A 20,084-nucleotide genomic window follows, 5' to 3' on the forward strand; every position below is an offset into this window, starting at 1 on the left:
ACCACGAGTGGTCATATATTGAAACATATATATTTCTTAATACACGTTTTTGTAGATAGAGAATTTTTTTAAATTCTTGTTCGGATTTCTGCACACGTTTACTGTTACATGTCAAAGATACCAGAGGAAGCACTTTAGAAATACAATATAAATATTTTGTATTTTAATATTTTATTTAAACGTTTGAATCGTTATCTGTCCTGTAGTTGTCCGATTTTCTATCACGAACGTTGATACTACTTAATTTCGTTGATCCGACATAATCACATGCAGCCGGCCATGTCGGATTAACGGGTCTTGACAGAACATGCAACTCGTTGCTGAGAAGGCAACATGTTTTCCTATTAACTACTCGCTAACACTCACAGCTAGGAAAACCTGACAAAATACAGAGCAGGTATGTTAATAGACTAACATCTAGTCTCTGAAATGAATATATTTTACAGACAAAACAGTTGTTTTAAAATATAATAAAAAGGAGCCCAGAGACTTTCTTCTTTTTCAGACCTGATCCTGCAGTAATCTAGACTTGCCAAACATTATAGACTTGCATGGGCTGTATTGGATATATTTGTTTCAGGGTCTTTATGACAGACTAGTATGTTTACCGCAGTCCACGACCACACGTGAGGTGTTGACAGAACGAGAATCCTATTCGAACCAACGATCAGCAGATCCTGGGGAGACTGCTGGCAGGTAACTCTGCACTGTCCACTGTGCTACAGTGCTCTTGCCTTGCCTTATCGAGCGGATAACACTTATCCCAGACTGGTCCCATGCTAACTGAGCATTGCTAACACAAGCACCTGGGAAAAGGTCTCCTTCCTTTCCGTATTTCCATATTCCGATCACCAATGTATTTTTCAGAAATATATACATGCCAAGTTGCTTCGACATTGATTGATTTATATATACATCTCAGGTACCATCGATCCCAGATTGACATAATGGGGCGGTTGGGTAGCCTAGTGGCTAATGCGTTTGCTCGTCACACCGAAGGCCTGGGTTCCATTCCCCATAAGGGTACAATGTGTGAAGCCCATTTCTGGTGTCCCTCGCCATGATGTTGCTGGAATATTGCTAAAAGCGACGTAAAACAAAACTCACTCACTTGTTGACACATAAGTTAGTTTGTTTGATAATGCCGCACTAACAGCAAAAACCAAGCTATATGAGGGCGGTCAATAAATATCAGTGATTGATAGTATCAACAACGACCCACGCCGTCGGAGAACGCTGACACGCTATGAATACGAAGTCACCGATCTATTGATCGCCTCTGACGACCAACATAGGTTGCTGGTGATCAATTCTGACACGGAATCCACTGTAGGCTTCTCCAGATGGTCACGCCATATCATATGATGCAATGAGACAGGGCAAGAAAACATGGTCCAGTTAAATAATCATTGCAATTTGGCAGTTAAAATACAGTTTCATATGGATGATCGAATAGATCGAACCACCGACCTTTCGCTCTTCGGGCTTACGTTCTATCCATGAGACCACGGAGTCGATCTGCACTGGGAAATAGAAAATTTAAGGGTCATTGTACAATGCATGGTGCACATTGTTGACAGTGTTTGTTTGTTTGTTTGTTTGAACGCTCCGGTTCACAAGTCGAGAAATGCACAGGACGCCATATGTGAATGTGGATTCGAACAATTAAATCACCAACCCTACAGCCCAGACTTAGCCCCCAGTGACTATTTCCTGTTCCGGCAAATGAAATCTGCCCTACGTGAAAGACGCTCCCAGGATGACGAGGACATAAAGGCTGCCTCAGAGGCGTGGTTAGAGGGCCAATCTGCGGATTTCTATAAAAGTGGTATTGAAAGTTTGAAGGACAAATGGAATAAGTGTATTGAGGTGAATGGAGATTATATTGAAAAATAAAAGTACAAAAGATATTCTGCGACTTGGTCTTATATTGAAGTTGCAAAGTTAAGCTAACACGCCGTGGTATAACAATATATACATTCAACAAATAGTCACGAAAACTATAAATCCTCCGGGGATACCGAGACTGACTTGACGCCCCCCGGTGCCGTGTTGTGGCTGGACTATCATTAAAGCAGCTCACTCACTCACTCACTCAATCACTCAGATCATATATTTAGTCATCTGTATCACTGTTTCTAAAATTCGTTCATATTGGAGAATATGACAAAACATCAATCTTTTTAAGTCAAATGAAATATCAAAATTCGGGCCCAAAAAGAGAGTGTATTTTCGAGTAGGAATAGATGACAACGCGGTGTTAATAAAGCTTGTTTCGTCCGTCTTGTTATATAACTACTTGTTTGTAAACCTTCTTTGTTGTGATCACGTAAGTGTATATTCGGAGTAAAACAGTGTTTTTCAGAAAACATTTTTCAGTGTATTATGATCGTCGGAATCTGTAAACAGAATAAGCCTCGTCTGCAAAAACGTAGTGAGTGAGTGAGTGAGTTGGGTTTAACAGTATTCCAGTTATATCACGGTGTGTCAGCTTAATGTGGGAGGAAAGCCCGAAGTGATGCAGGTCTCGGACGTTTACCACTTCGGTGAAACCTACGAGCACGGGTATGGTGCTGACAAACCTGACAGACTGGGCCACCCGTGCCCCCAGAAAAACGCAGTGATCAGTGATATAGATAGTGTATCTAGATAGACTCCATCGTCCGCGCTCACTGACAAAACACCTTCCTTCAGACCTAGATTATTTATCACATGGTGTGTGTGGTAGGATAGACTAACATCTAGTCTCTGAAATGAAGATATTTTACAGAAAAACACAGTTGTTAAATAATAGTTATAACATATAATAAAAAAGAGCCCAGATACTGCAGTAATCTAGACTTGCCAAACATTATAGACTTGCATGGTCTGTATTGGATATATTTGTTTCAGTGGTGGAGGTCCATTCGATATAGGATGAAGGAGATTGCGAAATGAACACTGATGCTGGTGCCTTACCTAGAATATCACACGCGAGCACCTGCAAATTGAATGAATCGACTATTGAATCCGTGCAACAGAAAGTATACACTTGTAAACTGGATGTACACCCCAAATGACAACGTTATCAAAACGTTACTACACTGAAAAAAATCGTCGAAAGACGGCAACCTTAAAGGGAACCAATGCTCTCATTAGCCGTCGGGGGCGGTCGGGTAGACTAGTGGTTAAAGCATTCGCTCATGACTCCGAAAAAACCCGGTCTCGATTCCCGACATGGGTACAATGTGTGAAGCCCATTTCTGGTATCCCCCGCCGTGATATTGCAGGAATAGTGCTAAAAGCGGCGTAAAATCAAACTCACTCATTCATTAGCCGTCGCTGTTATGATTAGCCCACGTTGTCACCGGATACCACAAACAGGGTAACAGCTTTATACCGTACATAAAACCTTTGTCGGTTGTAACAACGATATTTGCATTTAGTTTTAATACATTTTCTGTATCACGAACGTGGGAAGCATCAACGATACTGATCAAATTATTCCATGCGTAAAAAATATTCAACAACACCATCAGTTCTTCCAAACTGCTTCGCTTTTTATTGTTTTAAATATATGTGGTAATAGCTGCAACTAAAATAACTCGATATTGGAATATATAACAATAGTTTCAGATACAATTAATCTCACCAATGCATCAAAATTCTTTGAAGTTATATTACTGTTTGATTTTTAACCGCTTCTCCGGTAGTTTGGTAGAACATGTGTGTACAGCTTGCTGTTATTTCCGGCTTAGTTTACGAGACAATATACAAGGTAATCTATATTTCTGCACATATAACAACGCCTTGTAGAACAGACAATACAATTTAAATAGTATATCATCATGTCTAGCGGTAAATTTCACATATTTATTGACCAACTCTGTTTTCGCCTGTTCGTTCACCTGAATTCTCTGATGTTCGTTTTGTTAGCTTGTTTGTTGTTTAACGACGCACTCAGCAATAGTCCAGCTATATGACGGCGGTCTGTAAATAATCAAGTCTGGATCAGACAATCCAGTGACTGACATCATGAACCTTGATCCACGCAATTGGGATACGATGATGATTAAAAGTGGATATTTTTACTCATAACAAAACATTTCCGGAGAACACTTTGCAGTGTCTGTTTTTCAAACCAATCGTATATTTGCAATTAATTTTATACGATAGGCAATTTGATATTTTACATCTCTGCGTAATGTAATTTAGTGAGTGGTATATCCAATGCTGCGTGACCGCAATTATCGCAAAACGTGACTTCTAAGGTCTTACGAAAATGTGCGTCAGGAAAAACTAACAGGAAAAAACTAACAGGTATTCAGGAATAAAACAAATTCATCCGCAGTTGCATAATAATGCAACCCTAGTGCAACCCTAGTGCAACCAAGAATCTGCCACGTCAGGGCAAGCGTGGAAATGGATTCAAGGTGAATTCTTCGGGTCTTTTTGCCTCAGATGAAGCATATGAATTATTTGGAAAAATATGTTAAAGAACTTCAATCTCTCAGCAAATATTTACTGTCCACAAGACCGATTTCGAACCCTATTTCAAAAAGCATAACTACAAATCATAATCTACCTGGCTGTTTAAACAGGCTGTTGGCAAGGGATCCCAAGAGAAAATGGAACTTGAACATGACATAAATCACTAGCTGTTGCCGAATAATTCCATTATATTTTTTGTTGTGAGGTATTCAAAAAAGACATTAATCTGAACATATATAAACAGTACTTATGTTGGCAAAACGCCAATTTTGTACATGCAATTGGAAAGAAATGAGATCTTTATCTAAGTTTATGTCAATTATATGCTCGAAAATAAGCCATCTTGTTGTCAAAATAATATGTAAAATATGTAACACATTGCTCTTGTAGCATGGAGCAAAAATGATATAAGAATGTGATTCTGCACTCTGCTCTCCGCCCGTGTAAGCAGGGTCGGTGTTGCTAAGGAAGCCAGCCTGCAACACCAGGGCCAAATGGGTTTTATTTAAAGTAGTCGAAAAAAGTAAATTATCATCGAAATTTCTTGGAGAAAATATTCATGCTTCGGGTTGTTTAAAACAAAAAGTAATTGCCTGCGACAAAAAAAACCCAAAAAAAAAACCAAAAAAAACACCAAAAAACAAAGAAAAAACAACAACGCCAAAACACAAACCCAAAAAACAAAAAACAAAACAAACTTTACAAAAATTCAGGCTCATAGTTCTTAAAAAATGACAAACACAGGTCTCAGACGTCTACCACTTTGTCACGGGGGTAATGCTGACAATCCAAGAAGCAGGATCAGGCCGATTCTGTGATTGGAACAGACGATCATAGGTAAAACGCACAAGCCACCAGACCCTCTCCCCCCCCCACACCCCCCCCCACACCCCCACCCCACCTCCGTTACGTTATACTCTCGGTAATAGATTTCTACCGCAATATAAACATTTCCTTTTATAAGTAACATTAAGTGTCATTAACTATCATAATATTCCAGAGTTAATTAAGTGCGATAACAAGTCACTTTTATGACTGCCCGAAAGAAAAGCATAACCGTTTCACAGCAGCGAGAGCAATAAAATATTAATATACATATATTTGTGTCTCTATCATCATAAAACTAACTTCCCCATGGATACTGATCGGAACCTGAACGCATACACATTGCACTCTTCATCTAATAAAGTATTTTATCGACGAGTAGCAAGTGTAACTAATTTGAGATATGAGAGTGTATACACGAATGTAAATCCGAAACATGGTATAACATGTTATGTTGAGCTCGTTCCGCGGATGCGGCATTTACTGTTAACGTCCAGGGCCCACTTGCACAAAGTGATCTTAGTGCTAAGACTATCGCCCTGGATTTATACCCTTTTACTAAGTATCCCGATTTTCGGGCTAACGAGAATTCACTGCGTAGTTTTGTATTTATAGCTAATATATTGAGGAAATTTGTTTATTTCTTGTCAAAACAGAAACACAAAAAACCCGGACATTTTGTATCTCATTCAGTGACAAAGCTGATATTTTCACGAGTGACACGAGCTTTGTTTGTTTGGTTGTTTGTTTGTTGTTTAACGCCGCACTCAGCAATATTCCAGCTATATGACGACGGTCTGTAAATTATCGAGTCTGGACCAGACAATCTAGTGATTGACATCATGAGCATCGATCCACGCAATTGGGATCGATGACATGCATCAACCAAGTCAGCGAGCCTGACCACCCGATCCTGTTAGTCGCCTCTTGCGACAAGCATAGTCGTCTTTTACAGCAAGCATGGGTTGCTGAAGACCTATTCTACCCCGGAATCTTCACACGAGCTTTGGATTAGATGAACAGAATAAAAGGGCACTGTCTGAATACAAGGGTATATAGTCCACCGTTTAAAGCGTTCGGTCGTCACGCCGAAGGTCCGGGTTCGATTCCATACATGGATGAATGAGTGAAGCCCATTTCTGGTGTCTCTCGCCGTGATATTGATGGAATATGTCGATAAGCTACGTAAAACCATACTCATTCTCTCATGAAGCGAGACCCTGTCCACACGCAGGATGTTCGAGGACGCGTTTCTTCCCGTTAAGGAGTAAATGGTTCAGGAACACAAGTACTTATAAATAAGCCTTCAGGTATATGTGTTCATCAATACGGACCACTCTCGTGAGTTTTCGATTGCCGAAGAACTTCAAACATGTCCAAAGAAAGGCAATGGTTTGATTAAGACGCCTCATCATTTCCAGATATAGATTTGTCAATTGCCGACATGGCCTCGAGGTTACCGGCATTGACATCGAATGTTCTGTGACAATGGTTGGCCCATTTGTAAACGCACCTTATAAGGAGATCAATATCTTCCATTTTACAGAGGTTAATTTGCCTGGGGGTAGACGTAGCATGGTTCCCTACTCACTGTCGGGAAGGTGGGGTATCCCTGTGTATAGCGGTGGTCTCCCTGTGTATAACGGTGGTCTCCCTGTGTATAACGGTGGTCGCCCCGTGTATAGCGGTGGTCTCCCTGTGTATAGCGGTGGTCTCCCTGTGTATAACGGTGGTCGCCCTGTGTATCGTGGTGGGTCTCCCTCCCTGTGTATAACGATAATCTCCCTGTATATATAACGATAGTCTCCCTCCCTGTGTATAGCGGTGGGTCTCCCTGTGTATAACGGTGGTCTCCCCGTGTATAACGGTGGTCGCCCCGTGTATAACGGTGGGTCTCCTTGTGTATAACGATAGTCTCCCTGTATATATAACGGTGGTCGCCCCGTGTATAACGGTGGGTCTCCTTGTGTATAACGATAGTCTCCCTGTATATATAACGGTGGTCTCCCCGTGTATAACGGTGGTCGCCCCGTGTATAACGGTGGGTCTCCTTGTGTATAACGATAGTCTCCCTGTATATATAACGGTGGTCGCCCCGTGTATAACGATGGGTCTCCCTGTGTATAACGATGGCCTCACTGTGTATAACGATGGTCTCACTGTGTATAACGGTGGTCTCCCTGTGTAAAACGTGATACATTTCACGATAAACCATAGTTCTCTCATGACGTCATTTCTGGAGATTCGAATATGTGCTCGCAACTTGTTAACGTCATATCTTGGACGACGATATTTTTGAGAGGCACGTGTCAACAGAGAGTCTCACCCTCGTGTCTTTTAATATCAAATATATCAACATGAGTTGATAAATCAGAGACTTGCCAATATCATCCTGAAATCGAAATACGCGAAAAAACAATATCAGTGATTCATAAAAACGATATCTACAATGTAGATATCACTTGATCTCACGTAAACGATATTTCCTTTGAGAACCAGTTTTAGATGATAAAGTAGCTGTTCCCCATAGATATATTTGGGCTACGCAGATAATATAAACGCAGTGGCGGAACTATCGCTTCCAGAGAGATAATGAGATAACGAGAAAAGGTACAGATAATCGACGTGAGGATTGTGAGAATATGCGGGAAATACCATCGGATTCTATACAGGGAGTCATCATTATTAAAATTGGGTAAATATTTCAAAAGCTTGGACATTTTATCAACCCCAAAGCGGCTGTACATAATGTTAATATCTCATACAAGAGTCGCCCTGTGGGTGCGCTCTTCATGTTTATTTTCTCCCTGCAGTGTTTTATTGTACAATAAACAACTCCAACTCGTTGTTTATTTCTTAAATAACAGTCAATATTTTCAACTTGAAACATCTGCTCCCATCATGCAACTTTGCACAATCTACTTATTGTGAATTCATGCTATCTTTTTGATAAATGATAAATGTTAAACGAATGACAGCACGATAGCGGGTTAGGACAGGGCGTCGGGAGATAGTCAAATAGTCAAATTAAATTACTCCCATGAGCTAGATATATTGCATGCGGGTATGTATGTATGGGGTAAGGGGTGGGGTGGGGTGGGGTGGGTGTGTACGTATATTAGACGTAGGTATGTATGTATGCATGCATGTGTGTGTGTGTGTGTGTGTGTGTGTGTGTGTGTGTGTGCATGCGGGAGGGGGGGGGGGGGGGTAGGTATGTGGGGCTTATAGGGTTTTGTATTTTATTAGTATATTCTGTTCATGGGGGGGGGGGGGGGGGGTGTGCATGCGGGGTGGGGTTGTGCATGCGGGGTGGGGTAGGTAGGTGGGGTTTGTACGGACGGGTTTGTGTTTTATCTGTATATTCTGTATAAGGTTAGCGATAACAGGGATGAGTGCGATGACGTCATGACGAGTAGATATAATCGAGGGTGGCACGTGAGATCCCGAGTCTCGTTCGTGAAATAAAATCTCGTCTTAGTCGCCGTGAATATCTGTAAATTGCTGATGCCGCGCAAGGCAATGTTCCTTGCTCACTCGTCTGTGAGACACACTTTACCTGACAAGCAAAACAGAACTACTTTTCAAGTGCATTCTTAGAAATGTCTGTGAATATCTCATGGAAATGAAATGAAATATAAAACCACGTACGGTACTCCTGTGAAACTACCATGATGCGCCATTGCAAATGAAAGACACCAGAACTTCCGGAATGAGAGTTATCTCCCTTACATCATTAGACTGACCTTGGCAATGAGGCTGACGATACTGAAAAGTCTAGACTTTGTCAATCTTTTTGGGACACCAAAAAGATTTTTGTGACATTGTTTGAGATAATGTCAAACATTTATTTATTTTCATTACAGTGAAGTAGATAAACGATCCAGTCTACACACAGACGTGACTGGATTTCAGTTTGCTCATCACAGTTTGTCACGGGATACCTGAGGCGGAGGTGGTTCCTCAAAACTCTCTGAATGCTCTGTTGAAAAAAGGTTCCACCGACGCACTGTTTAGTTTCAAGTTGGTAAGGAGGCTGTTTCAAAGATCTGCTGATGTTCTGCGGAGGTTCTGTCGACGATCTGTCGAGGTTCCACTGAGACTCGGGAGGTGGGGTCGTCTGTTTGTACACGACGCCGAAGACCCGGATTTGATTTCCCCCTTGGGTACAATGTGAGGATCCCATCACTGATGTCCATCGCCGTGGTGTTGCCGGAATGTTGTTAAAAGCAGCGTAAAACCCTCTCACTTGTTGTAAGCTGGTGAGGCGGATAAGGAATATACCTTCAGTTTCTTTGAGTTCATTGGACTATGAACCTTAATAGAGTGAGGCCAAACTGTATGAACGTCGGAGCTTGCGACATATTCCAATGAACTCACACAAAGTGAAAGTCAATTCTTATATTTTATTATCAGAATTTTTTGCCTCAAAGAACTTTGGCCTGGATTTCTTGAGAGGAGGCTTGGTTGGGTACTGGGGATTAATAAAAAAAGGATGCCTTGAGAGAAGGCTGGGTGGGGTACTTGGGCTTAATGCATAAGGATGTCTTGAGAGAAGGCTGGGTTGGGAACGGGGCTTAATGCACAAGGATGTCTTGAGAAAAGGCTGGATAGGGTTCTGGGGCTTAATGCATAAGGATGTCTTGAGAGAAGGCTGGGTGGGATTCTGGGGGTTAATAAAGAAGGATGTCATGAGTGAAGCCTGGCTGGGGTTGTGGGGTTTAATAAAGAAGGATGTCTTGGGGTGGGGTTCTAGGGGTCAATAAAGAAGGATGCCATGAGTGAAGGCTTGGTGGGGTCCTTGGGGTTTAATAAAGAAGGATGTCATGAGTGAAGGCTGGGTGGGGTTCTGGGGTTTAATGAAGAAGGATGTCATGAGTGAAGGCTTGGTGGGGTCCTTGGGGTTTAATAAAGAAGGATGCCATGAGTGAAGGCTTGGTGGGGTTCTTGGGGTTTAAAAAAGAAGGATGTCTTAAGAGGAGACTTTATAGCGCTCTAGGGGTTATTTTAAGAAGATTCCGTGAGAGAAGGACGTATGGGATTCTGGGGGGTAAAAAAGAAGGATGGCGTGTGAGTAGGTTGGATTGGGTTCTTTGGGTTAATAGATACGTTTGCCAAAGAAGGCTGTGGGAGTATTAGGCTGTTTTACAGAAAACCCAACCAACTAACATTCTCACGTTCATGAAGCCCCTTCGTCATCACCTTCCGCACAAGAACATGAAACCACTCCTTCTACCGCTGTCCATAACTAAACCACTCACTCACTCACTCAATCACTCACCCTTTCATTTACAGAGACAACACATCTTCCACTGCTACCCGTTCAGACATTATGGAAGAGCGCCTCTTATACTCAAGAATTTCTACAAATCCAATTTCCAAACTTTAAAAGGAACTCCCGTGTTTCAAAACTACAAAATGTACTTGGAGGTGATTTTGTAAATCTCATTTAAAAGCAATGAAAATACATCGCATTCCGTTTGGAAAACATTCAACTAAAAACGTCACCAACATTGCAATAACTGTATGAGATTTGACAGGAACAAGACAAGATGTTTTTGTGGCGAGCGGGGAACCTGGGAATCGCGTGTTCTACTCCACGCAGATAATGGGCGTGATCTGCCACAGCATGATTTGATGATGAATGTTTTATCAGAAATATGGGGGTTACCGCGATGTTTTACGTATGAATACCGGCGCCAAGCTGTTTAAGGAGAGAACACAAGTGACACCTCTACGATAAACGGCAGTCGGTGTACTGGGAAGATTTACCTGCTAGCAGATAATGTCCGCCGGTTTTTATGGTCCAAGGACAGTGCTTCCCAGGTTATATCGTCCTGGTGCATGGACGGCTAGGTAAAACGTGTGATGTCCGGACAATCTACAGTAAACTACGGTTATAACGAACACGCTTATAACGAACTGACGGATATAACGAACTACTTTTTTGGTCCCGACTATTTGCTGTAGTTATGCTGTATATATGCTTATAACGAACTACGGTTAAAACGAACTAAAATTTCATGTCCGTTTGAGTTCGTTATAACCGTACTTTACTGTAATTCATTTGAAGATTATTTTGTTCTTCTTTTGAGTGAATTGGGTTTATCGTCGATTTGAACAGACTAAAACCTATTAAAAATGTTAGCGCCAGAGAATATAGTCAGTCTCGGTTATCAGCCGAAAAAGATTCCATTGGGCGAAAAGAAAAATATACGTGATGAACATTAATTGTATGAATGGATCATTGAAAAGCCAGTGAAGACACCAGGTGTTCGCGAAAAGGGTAAGCGTGTTCCGCACTACCGTAAGTCTTTGCTTGTTGCCAGACGCTGCACAGCAATACTCCCGGCATACGACGGGGGCCTATTAACGGTCAAGTGTGGACCAGACAATCCAGTGATCAGTATTGTGAGCAATGATCCACATTGCAGTGGAACAATGCCATGCTGCAGACCAAGTCACCAAACATGACAACCCAACCATTACTATGGAATACTACAAGGGACATTGTCGCGTTGTCGCGTTGTCTGCCGCATTGTCGCCCTTGCAACAAAGCAAAGCAAAAAGTCCGACATTTTGGCCATTTGTCGCATTGTCGCTTTGTTGCGCAATTGAACGCCTTTTTTTACACTTTTTTGATGAGGCGACCTTGAAAATTGTCGCGTTGCCGCATTGTTTGTTTGTTTGTTGTTTAACGCCACACTCAGCAATATTCAAGCTATATGACGGCGGTCTGCAAATAATCGAGTCTGGACCAGACAATACAGGGATTTACATCATAAGCATCGATCCTCACAATTGGGCGTTGTCGCATTGTCGCGCTTTGGTAAAATAAAAAAGATTGCGACAATGCGACAATTGGCCAAAATGTTGCGTTGTCGCATTGTCGCGATTTGGCTAATTATGACACTTTTTGCTTGTCAAATATCCCTGCATCGTTTTTTAAGAAAGATTTTCCCAACTAAAATTTACAAACCTATCCCCCTTCAAGTCTCCTCCAATCCTATATTGAGATCCATTCCAAGAAGCTAACACTATCGCCATTACAACATTAAACGTATTCCACATTAACAGCCGCCACAAAGAGTTATCTCCCCTGAAGCCATGTAAACCACTGGATGATGGTGGGACATCTGTCGATGACAAAAAGGTTTAATTCACTAGTTAAGTCACTATTGCTTGTTTCGTTTTTATTTGTTTGTTGTTTAACGCCGCACTCAGCAATATTCCAGCTACATGACGGCGGCCTGTAAATAATCGAGTCTGGACCAGACAATCCAGTGATTGATATCACGGGCATCGATCTACGCAATTGTTGTTGTTGGTTTTGTTGTTTAACGCAGCACTCAGCAATATTCCAGCTATATTACGATGGTCTGTAAATAATCGAATCTGGACCACACAATCTAGTGATTGATATCATGAGCATCGATCTACGCAATTGTTGTTGGTTGTTTTGTTGTTTAACGCCACACTTGGCAATATTCCACCTATATGACGGCGGTCTGTAAATAATCGAGTCTGGACAACACAATCCAGTGACTGATATCATGAGCATCCATCTACGCAATTGGCATACGATGACATGCATCAAGGGTTGCTGAAGACGAATTCCCAGGGCAGGTCCCTCTTGTGTGCCTTGTGTGCCTTGTGTGCCTCTTGTGTGCCTTGTGCCTCTTGTGTGCCTCATGTGTGCCTCTTGTGTGCCTTGTGTGCCTCTTGTGTGCCTCTTGTATGCCTTGTGTGCCTCTTGTGTGCCTTGTGTGCCTCTTGTGTGCCTCATGTGTGCCTTGTGTGCCTTGAGTGCCTCATGTGTGCCTTGTGTGCCTCTTGTGTGCCTCTTGTATGCCTTGTGTGCCTCTTGTGTGCCTTGTGTGCCTCTTGTGTGCCTCATGTGTGCCTTGTGTGCCTTGAGTGCCTCATGTGTGCCTTGTGTGCCTCATGTGTGCTTTGTGTGCCTCTTGTGTGCCTCTTGTGTGCCTCATGTGTGCCTTGTGTGCCTTGAGTGCCTTGTGTGCCTTGTGTGCCTTGTGTGCCTCTTGTGTGCCTCTTGTGTGCCTTGTGTGCCTCTTGTGTGCCTTGTGTGCCTCTTGTGTGCCTCTTGTGTGCCTCTTGTGTGCCTCTTGTGTGCCTCTTGTATGCCTTGTGTGCCTCTTGTGTGCCTCTTGTGTGCCTTGTGTGCCTTGTGTGCCTCTTGTGTGCCTTGTGTGCCTCTTGTGTGCCTCTTGTGTGCCTCTTGTGTGTCTCATGTGTGCCTTGTGTGCCTCTTGTGTGCCTTGTGTGCCTCTTGTGTGCCTCTTGTGTAGATTATAGCCAATGTGAAGAATACAGTTCACTGTAAAACGACAAGAGAACAACTTTGCACAGAACATGTAACCGACATTATCAATCAGGTAATTTCCTAATTCATGATACGAGGCCCATAGTACAGTTGACAGATTATATTAGTCACGTGTCTAGTGTGTTACAACTTTCCCGATCCAATATCAAATATAATTAAACATACAAAGCTATCAAATGTAGAACATTAATATCACATGAGTTTTACATTTGTAAACGCAATTCTACTTTATAATATGAGCTAAGAAAATAATTTCTAAAACAAGACCTGGTATTCATCTTCTCCGAAGTAAAGGTCACAGTCGTCATGATCACAAGCAACTTCTGTATCAGATATATTTATCGTTGACATTTTACGAACGATGATGACTCGAAGGATGTACACACTGCTCTAACTAATCGTTTGTCTTTGAGTAGTTATATATCATTCAAGAAATTTTATAAGAAATAATTCACTAAAAACGTAGAAGACTCCAAACGTTGGTACAATGTTTGGAAATGAATATCTGTTAAGCGTCTCAACGTGCAGACAAAAACATGTTCTAATCACCAACATCTTGGTATGACCACACATACGCAATACAACACGGTGTCAATTCTTTAAGCATAATATAACTTTGGAAGGGGTATCGACTTGCATTCATTCTCAAAAGCTTCACCCAGTACTTAATTAGTCTTTTTTGCGTACTTATTAACATACAACGACGCCCAGTTTCACCCAGAATAGCTTTGTATACTGCATATTTACCCATGCCAAGAAAACGTTCAAAATTCGCATGCTTTTATCTTTTCAATTGCGTCATGATATATAATACCCCATATTTCAGAACCATACATTAATATGAGGAGCGAGTTTACCGACACATGTTTTGCAAGCAGTCGAGAAATCCATAATTCTGTTATTACCGAACAAATGGAAAACTGGACCCATTACCGTGCGTGCTTTCATAAGCGTTTCACACGTTTAGACCACATGAACCGTCAGAAGAACATAATTCCCAGATAATTATAGTAAGTTTCAGCCGTTATCTTCACATTATCCAGAGTCGACAAAACGAAACAAGGTAACAATTCGAACTTATTTCGGCAAAATTCAACTGTTTTAATTTGTGGAAAAGGTTCCAAGCCGCAGAGGTCTACACGCATATGGAAAGTGATCCCGCTTGGCTCGTGCCCTCACCAAATTGTTTCGCAATTTATATCTCCAAAGTTGCCCAAATTTGAAAAATGCCTTAGTTACGCCACAGTTAAGACACTGATTTTCAGTATATTAGACTATTCTTTTGATAATGATAGCAATTATCCCTGTAGTTTATCCAGATTCCCGATGGTTAATTCTGACTCGATTGCCGAAGGGCGACGCCATGTTTGTTTATAAGTAGTGAAAGCAGTCCCTACTTGACCTTTGATATTTGCATCTTTATCAGCATATGACCCCAACGGATATCGTTTTTACCCGTTGGCTTTATCCTGCCGAGAAATCTACCCATTATATGATAAACAAATATACCGGGATCACAAGCAGCATACATTTCTATGACAAGCTCATTAATAAAGAATATAAACAGGACAGGGCTCAAAACGCAACCTTGTCTTACACCACCCGATGTCTTAAAAAAAGAAGTTTTACAGCAATCAACGTTTACACCCCCTTTTTCTGATGCATACATATTTCTTAACATATGGTACATTTTACCATGACACCCTTTTCATAAGGGTAAATATAACATTTATTTCGCTGTTAATATAATCAAACGCCTTTTCTAAAATCAATGAATACACATTATAATCTGCCTTTTGGCTTAATGAGATATTTTGAACATGTTGCCTGCAAAGTGAAAATATGACCAATGGTGGAATCTTGAGAACGGACATCTGCTTGAGATTCCGGAATATGATCATCTTCCTTAACAGATTCTGAGGTTGTTTTTTCTAGAATAGACGAGAAAACCTTACAAAAGATATTCAAATAAAATATACCTCTGTTATTGTTAGGATCCGTTTTAACCCCACTGGACCGCCTCCGTGGTCTAGTGGTAGAGCGTCTGCCCGGAAGGTCCGGGGTTCGATCCCCGGCCGCGTCATACCAAAAGACGTTAACAGATGGTACTTGTCTGGCGCTCGGCATTAAGGGGCTAAAACAAGGACTTGTCGGCTCGGAGTCAGTATACTTTGTCTAAGTGGCGTATTCAAGTTCGACTACGGCAGCTAGCACTTAGTGACTTAGCACTATAAATCGGCATCAGTCCGGACAAGTACAAGCAACCACACACACACACACGTGCAGGCACGTCGCTATATAAGTGCAATAATCTTGGACGCGACGTTAAACCCCATTTCGCCTCACCTTTTGTATAACGGTATTGTAATACCTGGATTTGATACTTCAGGAAACTCTCGCTATCAAGAACTTTGTTAAAAAAAAGGACAAGACATGGTCTAAAGTATTTATTAGACAGTTTTAATAATTCAGACGGAGTGCCGTCCTCCCCTGCTGCTTTTTATCTTCAGTTGTCAAATAAACTCTTTTTTTGTTTGCAGCAATATTTAAAGTTGGATTTGGCCGATATATAATCGTTGATGTCTTTTGCACTTAAATTATCTGCGTTCTGTGAAAAAGTGAAGCTGTTATAACAAACTTGTCAGCAGCAAAATACAAATAATTCTCTTAAAATAACAACTGCAGCATTGTACATCATCAGTTAAAAAAATAACATCATATACTCGACCATCATCAAACACAAAGAGTTGGTTGAAATTAAGATACTAGTATTAAACGTCTAGGAAGAATCAGCTTGCAGTTTAACTCTTGAGACTTTCTAAACAAGACTACTAGTATTCACTAAATTACTATCACAACTTATATTCCAGCAGTACATGACCAGACTCTGTTCGCGGCAGTACAATCCTATTCTGGACATTCTAGATGAGGCAGTGCTAATGATAAATCGGAAGCACTAGTTCCTGTACTGGATATAAAAGTAAAGTTACTTGGAGTGTGTCCGTCTGTTCGGCCATGCATTGTCATAGCTTGCACAAAGCATGAAGTTGTTTTCCATTATTGTGAGGTGAAATGGAGTTTAACGTCGCGTCCAAGATTATTGCACTTATATAGCGATGTGCATGCACGTGTATGTGTGTGTGGCTGCTTGTACTAGTACGGACTGATGCCGATTTATAGTGCTAGCTCACTGAGATACCATGCCGCAGTTTAACATGAATACCCCACTCAGACACAATATACTGACTCCGAGCCGACCAGTCCTTGTTTTAGCCCCTTAATGCCGAGCGCCAGACAGGGTAACAACATGTACAATCTTTTAACGTCTTTTGGTATGACGCGGCTGGGGATCGAACCCCGGACCTTCCGCTCTTCGGGCGGACGCTCTACCACTAGACCACGTAGGCGGTCTCCATTATTGTGACTACATTACTACAAGATAGTCTTAGTTTAGCGAATGAATCACCATGGTATAAGATTATATTTTCTTGTTCACATTTGGTGTCTTCGTTCAGAATAAAGTCAAGTTCAGAGGCTGTTCTTAAGGTGGCCGAGAGGAGATATATCGCTTTATCGACTTTTACGGCCGCGAAAAAGCGATAACACGAGACGAGAAAGCAATAGTGCATTGAAGTCTCCTCATATGATAAACGTCCAGTCAACCCCATATTCATGCGTTTATTCTATATTGAAACACATCTGTGACGTCATTCTGTTGTTTGAACGCTCCATTATTTTTCAGGAATGGAGAGTTGCTTGTCAACTGTACATTATCTTGAAGCAGCATTTGAATTTTTCAAATATTTTCAACTACAGAATATTTTGTCAAAGTGTAAAAGTAGGGATCAGTTTTAAGTAGGGGAATAACTCGTAACTCTCCATTCCTTAAAAATAATGGGCCTCGGCCCCTGCGGGGCCTCTGCTCCATTATTTTTAAGGAATGGACAGTTACTCGGACATTCCCCTCTACATAGGTCGACACAGCTGTCTTCATGCTCCATCGACCCCAAAGAGTGTGTACAGAAGAATGGAGGAAACACTGGATGGAATTATTAATATAAAGTGATGGAAAACTGACAGTTTCCCCAGTTACATTTAATTCTCTTGAAATGTGATTTTAATGCGTTCCTCATAATTTCAAAAAATCCCCCTGGAAGTTGTTTCTGGTCCTGTCCGCGTTTTGCCTCTTCAGATGGTCATGTGAGTGTTAACCTTCCAGCGCCTCACTGTCCGCGTGGATTGTAGACTCCTTGATCTAAGATTTGTTTGTTGAAGTGTTTCTCACCACATGTAAAGATCTTCCCCTACGTATGCCGTAGGATAATTACGACTAGTTGTACAACGTCAGTTACAATCCAGACACCATTTTGGTTTTGGTTTGTTGTTTTACGCCGCACTCAACAATATTCCAGCTATATGACGTCGGTCTGCAAATAATCGAGTCTGGACCAAACAATCTAGTGATTCCAAGAAGCTAACACTATCGCCATTACAACATTAAACGTATTCCACATGAACAGCTGCCACAAAGAGTTATCTCCCCTGAAGCCATGTAAACCACTGGTTGATGGTGGGATATCTGTCTATGACAAAAAGGTTGAATTCACTGGTTAAGTCACTATTGCTTGTTTCGTTTTATTTGTTTGTTGTTTAACGCCGCACTCAGCAATATTCCAGCTATATGACGACGGTATGTGAATAATCGAGTCTGGACCAGACAATCTAGTGATTTACATTATGAACATCGATCTTAGCAATTGGGATCGATTTCATCCATCATTCAAATCTGAGAGCTTGACCACCCGATCCCGTTAGTCGTCTTTACGGCAAGCATTGGTTGCTGAAGACCATACAGCATTTAAATGCACGTACTGTGTATCATCAAGCGAGCAAACGTTTCCTCCTAGCTAGGGCTGCCATTGCCCTGCGTCGCTTCACCACAGGGCATCAATTTGATTACATCAGATTGATTTCTTGAAATGTCTGGATGACTTTAATTATTATTGATAGATTACTTTAATTTGTCTAGACGCAATTTGTCAGCGTTCATTGTTTGACCTTCAAAGTCGATTTAAAACAAAGATGCTGCTATAAACACGTCTTCTTCTGTAATTTGATTTTTTAATCAATCGTATACTGGGGGCAGGTGGCCCAGTCGTCTAAGGCGCCGCGTTTCGCTGTGCAGAGTTGCGTCCCTTGGGCACGCCAGAAACCTATGATTGTGGGTTCGAATCCCGGTTCTCCCCGATTATGTTTCTAGGTTTGTCAGCAGCATACCCGTGCTCTTGGGTTTCACCGAAGTGGTAAACGTCTGACATGCCGCGATATAAATGGAATACGTTTAAAAGCGTCGTTAAACCCAACTCACTCACTCATCGCGATGTACAGAAGGGAACAGTCCACGCCTTGACCTCAGCTACCACAGACACACATAACAAGACGACATCATTAAAAGTCCCCTGAGCCTATCGTTGATAAGATAAAGCTAATTGGTTGGGACAGTGAGTGAGTTTGGTTTTACGCCGCTTTTAGAAATATTGCAATATCACGGCGGGGGACACCAGAAATGGGCTTCACACATTGTACCCATGTCGGGATTCGAACCTGGGACTTCGGCGTGACGATCGGACGCTTTAACCACTAGGCTACCTGACCGCCCCTGGTTGGTACAGCCCTGTAATGGTTCCGTCCTTCCCGCAAGGGATACTGACACAAATGAGATGCGCTGTCAGATTCTGTTGTTCGTACATCATTCTTATGTTTGGCATCCTCTGGCATCCTGTACAAAAATCAAATATTTACTGGACGCAGTGATGTAGCTGCGTATTACTGACTGCGGCGTAAACCAATATCCACTCCCCCATCCTCATCACCAGTCTTTCACTTTGAACTGGACCCGTGAAGGTCCGGGGTCCATGCTTGCCGTAAAAGGCGACTATACTTGTCATAAGAGGCGACTAACGGGATCGGGTGGTCAGGCTCGCTGACTTGGTTGATGCATGTCATCGTATCCCAATTGCGTTGATCGATGCGCATGATGTCAATCACTGGATTGTCTGATCCAGACTCGATTATTTACAGGCCACCGTCATATAGCTGGAATATTGCTGAGTGCGGCGTTAAACAACAAACAAACAAACAAACAACTTTGAACTGCACCGTAGATGAAACGCGCAGATATCACATTGAATTCTGTGTTTCACAAAGTCCGGAAAACGTAATGTAATCCGTTGGGCAAATAAATACTACCGTATTCGACATAATAAGCGCCCCGCTCTAATAAGCGCCCACGGCGATATTCGCTAATATATTGGCTAGTGAACAAAACCAATTAGCACCCCTTCCGATTGAAGACTTATTTATGCATCCTTAATTGTGGGCAATTAAATTCTGGAAAAATACATGGGTCGTATATAAACATTTTAGGCTGTCAGCATAAACCACG

The sequence above is a fragment of the Haliotis cracherodii genome, unplaced genomic scaffold (assembly GCF_022045235.1).
Source record: "Haliotis cracherodii isolate W230 unplaced genomic scaffold, xgHalCrac1.p SCAF_7, whole genome shotgun sequence".
Classification (NCBI taxonomy): domain Eukaryota; kingdom Metazoa; phylum Mollusca; class Gastropoda; order Lepetellida; family Haliotidae; genus Haliotis; species Haliotis cracherodii.